We start from the raw sequence: 11963 nt of genomic DNA on the forward strand, positions 1-11963 counted from the left end.
AAAGATGTTGTGTCTGCGGAAAACTGAAAAATTATTAAAAAAAAAAAAAAACAGCATCATATAAAAGTAACATTTTTATTCCTTAGCTTTTGAGATGTTTAATACTACTTCTTTCTTGATTGGCATTTATAATGAATATTTCATTTTATTTATATGTTCTCTATATGATCACCTTATAATGAAATAAAATTATCTTAGGAAATAGATAATATATAAATAGAGAGATGGGCAGAATTTCTGGTATACTTAATTTACATATTTAAACAGTGGTTGAGATACACATAACAGTCTTTGGGTATAAACTAAATAAAAAGAACTGTTTATTTTTTTCTCTATTAGAAACTCATACTATTGTTATTTTTTCAATTGAAGATTTTTAACTTGCTTATATCCTAAAAAGATTTTAAAATATTCCAGTGTTATATAAGAAAACAATCTTATGAATATTTATTCAAGATAGTAGCCTCTTCTGTGAGTTGCCTATTGGAGATAATTATATTGCTTGGGCCAAAAATATGAAATAAACAAAACAAAACAAACTTTTAAGACACTAGGAAGATAGATCCCAAGTTCTAACGTGGTCAGTTAATAAAGAACTAATTTTGAAATCCACTTACACCATCCCCAGGGACAGTGCATGTCTAAAAGACTGTATCTGAGGCTAGGGATGTGGCTCAAGCAGAAATGTGCTTGCCTGGCATGCGCAGGATGCAGGGTTGGATCCTCAGCACCACATAAAAATAAAATAAAGATGTTGTGTCCATCGAAAACTGAAAAATAAATATTAAAAAAATTCTCTCAGTCTCTCTCTCTCCCTCAAAAAATAAAATAAAATATAATAAATAAAAGACTGTATCTTCTTCAGTGGATCAGCTTGTGGGAGCTCCATCCTGGAGTGTTGCCCCATTTGATTTTATCAGAAAGTAAAACCAAAGCTAAACCCCACAGCTCCTGAAGTTAAAGAGTCAGTGAAAGAGTGTTAAGGTTTTCTGTTACTTTGAAAAACACTGTTAAGAAATGAAATTGAAAAAGAAGGAACAAAATAAAACCATGATGATAAAAGAAAAACCCATGGCAGTGAGGTTGAGAAAAGGAGCATGTTGAAAAGGATTCACTTTATCCCATGGTTCTGCGGAATATTTGGCTTCACTCACAATCATGTTTGCAGGACTACCCCACAATCCACGGCAATTGCAATATCACATTTGAGAAAAGCTAAAGGACCGTGGGAAGTGTTTCTATTTTTTTATTAAATTTTTTTATCATGCCTTTGTACAAAAGCTGATCCTAGACGAAACTGTCCTCATTTTTACAGAGCTGTTTTGTTTCTACTTTAATTATAGATTGCTTTCATTTCTTACTTTATGGCTTAAAATTCTTCATCTAATAGATTATTTCAACCACATATGTCCATGCTGTACTTGAATGTATACTGAGATTCACAAAGCTTGTTGCTTTCAGAGACAATTTTTGCATTACCTAAAAACAATCCCATGTTGTGATAATGATTGTAATTGTCACTCCATACCTACTGATATGGGATTCTCCAGTTGTTCTCATTTTGAAATTTTATTTTCTTCTAACAATTACTGAAGTTTGTCAGAGCACAGTCATTAGCACCTCAGGATTTTTTAATTTTTTTTTTTTTTTTGCAAATATTCCCCCAGAACAACCCCAATCTAACAATTTCTTTTGGTGTTAGAGAGTTCACTTATTTATTAAGTAATTAAGGAAAGGCCCCCAACATGTTGGGGGGCGTGGGAAGCAAAGTTTTGGGACATATGGACTTCTACTCTTACATAGTGAACTCAAGATATAAACTGGGGAAAAAATATGTATGTATGTATTGTACTCCAGGAAATACACACACACACACACACACACACACACACACACACACACCCTTCCCCAGGAAAAATAATATTTAAAGGATTCCTGCACAATGACAAGCTGTGGAATTCCAGGCATTATTTCTGAGAAGAAAAGCAACTGAGAACCTGAGTAAAGCTCAGGATCCAGCATTTCTTCATGTATCTTTCTTTCTGCTGCAGACAGTCTCTAATTCACTTCATGAGAAATCACAAGGAAGGCAAGAAGCTTACATTTGTTTAAACACCTTCTGAATTCTACATAACATATGCTTACATTTTTCATGTTTGATTTTTCTCCCACTCCTTTATTTTATTTTAATTTTTGTTAAGATATGAGTGAAGGACATGCAAACAATATTTAATGTGTAATTTTTGATGGACTTAGAGTATGCACACCTATGAACCTGTCACCATATACAATGTCTTAAAATCACCATCACCTTTAAAAGTTCACTATCTCTCTTTTTATGGTATAATCATTATGCAAAGGGCTGAGAACATAGGTCAGTTGCAGTGCCCTTGCCTAGCAGGCATGAGACCCTGGGTTAGATCTTCAACACTGTAAAAGAAAAAAGCAAGACAATTTAACCTATGCGCTAGCAACCTACGTTTTTAAGCATACAATAGAGTATTGCAGAGACTTGCAGCTTGTGTAGTTGAAGCTGTGTTCCTTTCAATCATGAGCTACATTCCTTTGGCCAGTCATGTTAGACATCATTCTACTTTCTTCCATAGTCTGACTCTTTTAGATCACATATAGGTTTGTCTCCTGTGTGTGGCTTATTTCACTTAGCAAAATATCTTCAGGGTTTATCAAAAGCCAACAGACCTGGAGAACAAAGTACTCTTCTCTAGATCCCTTAAGCCTTCCTGCCTCACTTGGGGAGAGACCAGAATTGAAAAGCATTTGTGAAGGTCAACCTAGGAACACCACTTGCTAAAAGACAGATCCAATCATAGGATTCATTAAAAATACTTACTCCATAGTGATTATTACCACCTCCATAGGACTCTGAGATCATAACAGATGACAGGTGAAATTATGGCAATCCTCAGACACTACAGAAATGCAAAAACAAAAAGTGAGACCCCTTCACACACACACACACACAAACAAGACAAAGGAAGACAAAATAAGTTTAGCCTATGACACCAAAACAATAGCAAATGGTAAGATTCAGGTGACTTTTAGGCACATAAATTAAAACCTCACAGGAAAGGCCTATTTTTCTTCAGTTTCTTTTACCCAGTACATCATGAATGGCTTTCAAGGAAAAAAATCTCAAGGCATGCTAAGAGGAAAACCACAATCCAATGAGACAATGAATGCATCAGATGTGGCAGAGAATTTGAAATTATCAAACTGGGAATTTTTAAGAAATTTCTAATCAAATGCTGAGAACTCGAATGGAAAAAATGAACAATATGCAACAGCAGATGGAAATGTCACCAGAGAGACAGAAGCTTCAAGAAGAATTAAAAGGAAATCCCACAAACAGAAATAATCTAATAGAAATAAAGAATGCATTGATGGGTTTATTGAATTTAACAAAATTAAAGAAATCACTAATTTTCAAGAAAGCCTAATAGAAATTTCTCCCAACTGCAGAGTTTTTTTTTTTTTTTAATTTTTTTCTTACAAATAGTGGAACAGAATATACAAGAAATGTTGGGTCATTACAAAAAAATGTAACCTATCTGCAATGTATAGACCAGAAGGAGACAAAAGGGAAAAAGGAAAAAGAAAATTTATACTTTGGTATATTGTATTAAAACTGAAGAAGATCCTAGACAAAGAGAAAAATCTTGGAAATAAGTTAGGCTGAGAAGTAAGAGTGAGGAGCCCTTACCTATTAGAGGTCAAGGGTAGGAGTTACATCACAATTTTCCTTAAGTAAGAAGAGTATAGAATGAAAAATTAAACTGCAGAAGGAAAAAAAAAAGATACCAACATATAATTCTGTATCCAGAGAAATTGTCCTTCAAAATTAACAAGAAATATTTGTCATACAAATGAAAATTGACAAAATCCATCACCACCATAGAGCTGCCTTACAAAAATTATTAAAAGGAGCTATTCATAGAGAAGGACAATTTTAGAGGTCATGCACTAAACTCTAGTAAAATAAGAGCATTAGAAAAGGAATAAATGAAGATAAAATATTTTGTTTTTTTCAATAAAATGTTAGGTTTATAGATTACTATACTTGAAGACAGTTTGTTTTATTTATTAATAGCAACAATATATTAGTTGATTATGTTTTATGGACATGTGACATGAACTACAGCAATATAATAAGGGACAGAAAAGAGGAACTGAGAATACTCCATCACCAGCTACTTGCACTGCCAGGAGAGCAGTGTAGTGTTATCTGATATAGTGGCATCCATAGATTTGTTGTAAACACATTGAAACTCTAGGCAACCACTGAGAAAATTAAAAGTCACAGGTGTGTGAGACAATCTTCCTCCTCCTTCCTCCACTAACTTTGTCCAGCTCACTTTTCTGTGCCTATGCTGAGATCTCACAGGTTTCGTTAAGGCTTATTAGTAGGAAAGAAATATACTATAATTTTCAATAACTTCAAAAGAATGGAAAGAAACCTGAATTCTGAAAAATTGAAGATATAATATGCTCTTTACTTCTGCTTAATAAGAGTGAAATACTCTTATTAAAAGTGCATGCTTGATAGAATAAGATGTTTGGATTCATTTGTCAAAAGAGCATTCAAAAGTCTTCTACTAAAAGCATTCTCTTGCAATATATGAAAATGCAGCTTAGCAGTTGCTGATCTCAAAGGAAGGATATTGATTCATCAAAAGTCTATGCCTGCCTGCCATTTTCAATAACTTCCAGATAAACAGTGAGTTTAAAGGAATGAGTAGTTGGGCAGATGAGGAAATCAATATATTCTTAACACAAAATAATTCCTGGCCCTTTTTATGGTTATTCTTTCATCCTTTCATTCCTATCTCCAGGAGCTTCAAAGCAAATTATTAAAAACTAAAATGCAAAATTGAAACTGCAAATTGGTTAAAATAACCACGCCAAATCCACCAATTTCAGAACAATGTGGCTATAACACGGTTATATACTTGAAGAAAATGTGTGATCATGATTTCTTTCTAAATATGAATTGGACTAATTCACACGTTAGGTTATTGGTATTGAAATGAGTATTTCAATCATCATTTCTTCTAATCTCTAATCAGAAATCCAAGCTGTCCCTTTAGAAAAAAGCTCCTGGCTTAAAAAAAAATTTAATCTCTGCAAAACTGTTTTATACCCACATTGTTTTCTTTAATAGCTCCATCCTCTTGACTGCTGAAGTTTTATGTGCATTTATGGAAGACATGCAGTGTGCTTCAATGCATTTTGCACCCCACTGCTAGCTTCAGGGTAATGAGGCAGTGCTCCACAAATGCAAGGGCATCATTGAAAGTTTATGGATGATGGAGAATCCGCATCTTTCCTCCCAATTAGTCATGATTTTTCAAACTGAGAAGAAAAATAAAAATTATCCTAATGTAAAAAGAGTAAATATTGTGCAAGAGGGAATAATATAAAAATGTTTTTCTAGGTCTTCTGTTCCAACCTATATCATCATTTATTTTACCTTGTATTTGAGATTTTATTTCAATCAGAGTCCAAATATCACTTGTCCTGGCCCACCCCATGAACCCCATGAAGTGCATGATTACCTATCTTTTGCACCTCTGGTGTAAAGTATTACTTCTTCTGCAAGGACTTCCTCCCTGGTCTCTGTGCCTCTTCCTGTCCCATAATCTGTGCCTAATGCAGAATATTTCTTACTGACCTTTAAATCACCTCATGAGGCCCTTGTTGAGAGTCTTTCCCAGATCCCCAACTTTTCAACAAGCTCCTCAATCCTTCGCAAACCTCCTCAGATCTTTCAGAGGCCAGGGGCCTCCACCTTCTACAAGGTTCTTCCTCACGCATTCCTCTCCCTCAGCTCATGTTGCTTTTCACGCTGCTCCTACCACTTGAGCAATTGAATTGCTGCCTCTCTTAAACACACTGACCATACACTTGTCTCAGGGACTTTTCACTGCTCATTCCTTCAGCTAGGGAAGCTCTGTACCCACCCCATGTTGCTAATTTCTTTACTACCATTAGATACTGGCACAAATGTCACCCTCATTGAATGCCTATCTTGAGTGCTTGATTCCAAGTAACTATTCAATCCCCTCTTGCACTTTTGGTCCTATATGTTGTTCTAATTTTTACTTATTTCTTTAATTTATTCAATGTATATTCTCTGTCTTCCCAGATACATTGTAAGACTTGCTAGGACAGGAAACTGAACGTTATTAGCTGACATCCTCAGTAACTAGAATAATACCTGGAACACATTAGGAACACAAAGTATTTGTTGAATATAATTGAAGAATTCCTTAACACCTTGGTTGGGATGTAAGGTATCCCTCAAAAGCTCAAGTGTGAGACAATGCAAAGAGGTTTAGAGGAGAAATTGTCAGGTTATGAGAGCATTAACCCAATCAGTGAGTTGATTCCCTGTGGAATTAACTTTAAATTAAATTAACTTTCAGTTACCACTGATAGCACATGGCTGATAGGGTGTGGCTGGAGAAGGTGGGACATTGCAGGCATGCCTTGGGGGTATATATTTTGAGTCTGGTGAGTGGAGTGTCTGTCTGCTCTCTGATCATCATGTGCATTGCTTCCCTCTGCCACACTTTTTGCCATTATGTTCTGTCTTTCTTTGAGCTGCAAGGAATAGAGTTGGCTGTCTATGGACTAAGATCTCTGAAACTATACACCTTCAAATAAACTTTTCCTCACTAAAATTATTGTTGTCAGGTCTTTTAGTCATAGCAATAAAAAAGCTAACTAAAACACCCAGAAATGTACTCCATAGCACCCTCCTCCTTTATGTGAAATCTTTTGCCACATACTCAGTCTCACATATGATGAAAGTACTTCTTTTCATTCTTATTGCATACTATATTTCTAGGAAATTGTAACATTTAGGTTGATGGCTGTAATAACAAATGATGCAAGCAACGTATTTTTTTCCAAATGAGCAGCAGAACAATAAATCAATGTAAAATAATCACCATTTATATTTCCACTTACTTCATTTATTCTGACAAGACCCAGAGACCAACAATCCTTTTAAATAGTAGATTTTAGCATCAATTGAGGCCAAGAAACTAGGTCTTTGAAAAGCATGAATCAAATAGAATGATATTAGCACAATTTGCCATGCCATATATTTAAGATTTCTGTTAATGTTAATAACATCTGACATTTCTTTGATTCTGATGAAATTGTATCATTGAGACATCTTGTCCTGAAGGAGGCAACAGGATTTCTTTACTGTCATCAATTGTCAGAGACCTGTCAGTTTTGGAACACTGGAGGACTGTGTTCTTTTGCTTCCTCTGGATATGTCAGATTTATGTTATATCGCTGATTGCTTATTTCTATGTGTGTGTGTGTGTGTGTGTGTATGTGTGTGTGTATAAGATGTGCAATTGATGTGATGTGCAGAATATAAAAATATAATTGTTATTTTATTTGGGGACCTAAAAACATTGAAATAAATAATAGTTTGATTTCCTAAAATCATTTTTAAATATCCAGATAAGGTGTTATTTGATCAATCCACGGTCCTTGTTACATATGGTTGAGAGAGTATTTCACATTAACAAATATAAATCTTAGTTTCTCTAAAATATATAAGTTCTAGATTTGGCTCCCTGACCAAAAAAACAAAAAACAAAAAACAAAAACAAAACTGCTATTAATACTCTTTACAAAGCAGGAAGACATTCTTTGTCTCTTTGGCACTAGAGTTTCTACATGGCATTTCACTCTTTAAAACTTCTTGAGGAAATAATAAGGAATTATGGAGCGTGAACTAGAGTTTGTTATGTCCCCTTTTAGTTACCAAGTTAAGCATATCATACCTTCCATGTTCTCTGTTGTTCCAAGGGGTTTTCCACTTTTTATTTTTATACATGATTTAGTCACCATTTTAAGCTGTTGTAACTGAAGGATCTGATCAGAACAATTATAGAGGAGGAAAGATTTATTTGAGGGATCACAGTTTCAGAGATCTTAGCCCATAGAAGGCCAGCTCCATTCCTCAGGGTTTGAGATGAGGCTGAACAACATGGTGGGACAGGGTGGTGGAAGAAAGCAGTTCCCATCATGGTAACCAGGAGGCAAGAGAGAGAGAGGCTCCACTCTCCAGACACAAATATATACCCAAAGTCATGCCCCAGTTCCCACCCCCTCCAGCCACCCTTACCACTTCAGTTAATCGTTTCAGGGATTAACTCACTGATTAGGCTAAGGCTATAACTCAGTCATTTCTCCTCCAAATTGTCTTGCATTGTCTAACAGGTGAACTTTTTGGGGGACACCTCACATCCAAACCATAACAATGTAGTTGTATAATGGTCTTGTAAAAAAATAAAAAATAAAAATAAATCACACATCATATTCCCCAAATGTTATATGAAAAGGATTGAAGACACAAAATGGTAAAATGATTTCCATGACAAACAATGAGGCAAATGTATGTTAGGAAACAACCTGTATGTCTCGTCCTTCAGTCCTATATTTTAAATATTATTTAATGTATTACTGATTATGCATACATGCAAAATCACCCCTAGGGAAGAAAGCATGAATTAAATGGAAGATTTAGAGTGTTCTCTGAGCCTCCTCCTGCACTTGCTCATTTACATCTTTACTATTACTTCTGTTTGTTCCCAAGATTTTCACAAACAAGCCAGTATTTGCCCACCACGGGCTCTTCCGCCAGCATGTTTTGTGTAGCTCCAGGCCCACTGAGTATGACATCAGCTCACGTACATACACAGCTAATTCTTCCTTGCCAGCTGTCTTCCAAATCCTGACCAATATTCTGCTTTTTCTCATGGACTTAATGAACTATATCTACAGAAATGAAAAGAATGAACCCCACCTTCATGGGACACTTTACATAATCAATGGTATCAGACTAGGAACAGGGACTTAATTATCTTCCTCCATTTCTCCATTTCCAGTTTTTCTTAGTAAAAGCAGATGAAAAGACACTCAATACCATGAATATTAGAAAAGATATAAATCAAAACCACAATAAGATGTCACCTCAGCTATTAGTGTAACAGAATTATTCTGCTATATTTTGACTTTTGTAATTTTACTAGAAAAGAAAATATTTTGTTGCTTTGCTAATCTACAAAATCTATATAATATTAAATATATATTTGCAATTTGTTTTTCAAAGTATAACTTATGTTTTTGATGTTTATTCCAGGTTGAGATGCCTCATTAATTTTAGATACCATGGAGACTTTTATAGCAGTAATTCGCTTGATTTATCTATACCCACATGATGGGAAATTCACTATTTTTTTTTCTCTAATGGTGTTCCTAGGAGCACTTTTGGAAAAGTTTGTTTAGGATGTTATAAGTAGAAGCAAAAGTAAGAGACATTAGAATATGAGAAACAAGTATCTTCAATGTTGCTATTTTGTCAAATTGTGTTTTATAGTAGTTACAAGGTACTATCTCATGAGCCACACATAAATAAATTTATTTTCATGAATTGTTTCAAAAAACACACATTATTAACTGTAAAACAAACTTTTTTCCAATTAGAAACATGAGAAATGATTTATATTATTGTTTTAATTTACATTTTACAAGTAAATGTTGAAGTTTATTATATTTTTATATACATATTTGGCACATAACTTGTTATCTAATTTGGTCATTCAAATCTTCCTCCCATTTTTTAATGTGTTGATATGCCCTTACTAAGTAAGGTTTAGAGTTCTTTGCATGCATCTTTTGTCACTTATGTGTGTTAATATCTTTGCAAGTTTTGCTTTCTATTTCTACTCTCTCTAATTTTTTTTCTATAGTTTTAAAGTTTGGTAGTATGTGTACATTTAGAATTTACGTCTACTTAGTTTTAATATGTAAAAAAATTTTCTAGTCCAGTCATATTGATATTTTGCAACATTTGCTTAGGAGTGTAAAATTTTAATTATTGTGTGTAGAGTAAGATAGAGATCTATTGTCTCCCTGAAATCAGTACAGCAGCATTTGTAAGAGGCCTACATTGTTCTTAACGTGATATACCTTCTTCTGTATAACCTGGGTCCAAAAAATATGTAAGCTAGTATCTCAATTTTCTGTTGTGATCCTTTGGTCTGTTTATCTAGCTCCTTTACTTTCGCTTTAATTAAATCTTGATATCCTGTAAGAAAATTCCTTGCTCATATTTTTTTTTTCATTTCCTTTAATATTCTTATCCTTTGATCATCTATGAACATTAATATCCACTTAAAATTCTTTACTCTTCAACTGATTACAGCAGTTTCCAGAATCTCTTCCATTTTTGTATGCAATCTAATTACTTGTGAATAATGACAATTTTGTCTCTTCTTCCTTAATCCACAAATGTTTCCTTTCTTTATTCTTTTCTTTTTTTCAACATTCCAATAAAATTCAAGTTAGGAATGAAGAAATGGAGATGTGTTTGTTGTCTCTGATATTAAAGGAATCCAGCAAATATTCCATCAAGTGCAATGTCTTTTGCCAGTTTGATTAGATAGCTGTTATATATTCAAGGATATTCTATTTATTTAATAGTTTATGTCATAAATGGGTGTTGAATTCTATCCAAAGTTTTTTTTTTTCTCTCGTGTGTTTGTTTTTCTCCTTTAATTTGATAACATGATGAATTGCTTTAATAGATTTTCAAGATCAAATCATCTCTGTTGAGATAAATACTTCTTGGATTTAATACATTCCTAAATTGAATTTTCTATTATTTTATTAGTATTGCATCTAGGCTTATATGTGAAGTTGGCACATAATTTTGCTTGGACTTTTTGTCTGTTTTTGGAATTGGAAGTATATTGGCATTATCACATGATCTGGAAGCTATATAGAGCAGCTGTTATTGGAGCCTGGTGAATGTTTTTTTTCTCAAATTCTTTTCCACATTTTTCAATTGGTGCATTCTAATTGTACATATCAATGAGATTTGTTGTTACATATTCATACATGCACAAAAGATAACAATATAATTTGATCAATAACACTCCCTAGCTCTTTTTCTCCTCCATCCCAACCTTACTTTCCTTGGTCCCTTTCCTCTATTGAGCTACCATTCATTTTTTGGAGATCTATATCTCACCTTTGTTTTCCATTTTTCCTTTCTAGCTTCTACATATGAGAGAAAACACGGGACCCTTCTGAGGTTGACATGTTTTACTTAACAGGATGGTTTCTAGTTTCATACATTTTCCTGCAAATGTCATAATTTTATTTTTTCTTTATGTCTGAATAAAACCCCATTGTGCATGTATATCACATATTGTTTTTTTATCCATTCATCTGTTGATGGACACTAGTCTGTTTCCATAGTATGGCTACTATGAATGGTGCTGCTATAAATATTGGTATGCATGATCACTGTTGTTAGATGACTCTATTTCTTCAGGGCAAACATTGAGGCGTGGTATAGCTGGGTCATATGGTAGGTCCATGCCCATCCTGCATGCCGAGTTTATAGGGGTTTTCCTAATTTGCAGTCCCCGGGGTAAGTGTTTGAGGGTAGAGCAGTAGGGAAATTGTGAACTACTACTTAACCTTTTGGGGGGAGACTGGAGGACTGGGGATTGAACTGAAGGGTGTCTTACCACTGAACTACATCCCCAGTTCTTTCAATTTTTTAAAATTTTGATTCAGGGTCTTGTTAAGTTGCTGAGGCTGGCCTCAAACTTTCCATCCTCACCCTCTGAATCACTGGGATTAAGGAGTATGCCACCAGGCCCCCACTTACTCAACCTTTTGACAATTTTAGACTCTTCCAGTCACCTTTTAAAAGGTGATCGATATGGTGATGAGATTGATTCTTTTTTTTTTTTTTTTTAATTTTTTATTGTGGGTTGTTCAAAACATTACAAATTTCTTGACATATCATATTCCACACTTTGATTCAAGTGGGTTATGAACTCCCACCTTCACCCCATACACAGATTGCAGAATCACATCAGTTACACATCCATTGATTTACA

General features: G+C 34.3%; 1 pseudogene; it reads right to left on the reverse strand.

The window, feature by feature from the left end:
- LOC107136613 overlaps positions 1 to 11963 on the reverse strand; it is a 37338-nt pseudogene that overhangs the window by 10150 nt on the left and 15225 nt on the right.

This window comes from Marmota marmota, unplaced genomic scaffold, assembly GCF_001458135.2.
Source record: "Marmota marmota marmota unplaced genomic scaffold, marMar, whole genome shotgun sequence".
Lineage (NCBI taxonomy): Eukaryota > Metazoa > Chordata > Mammalia > Rodentia > Sciuridae > Marmota > Marmota marmota.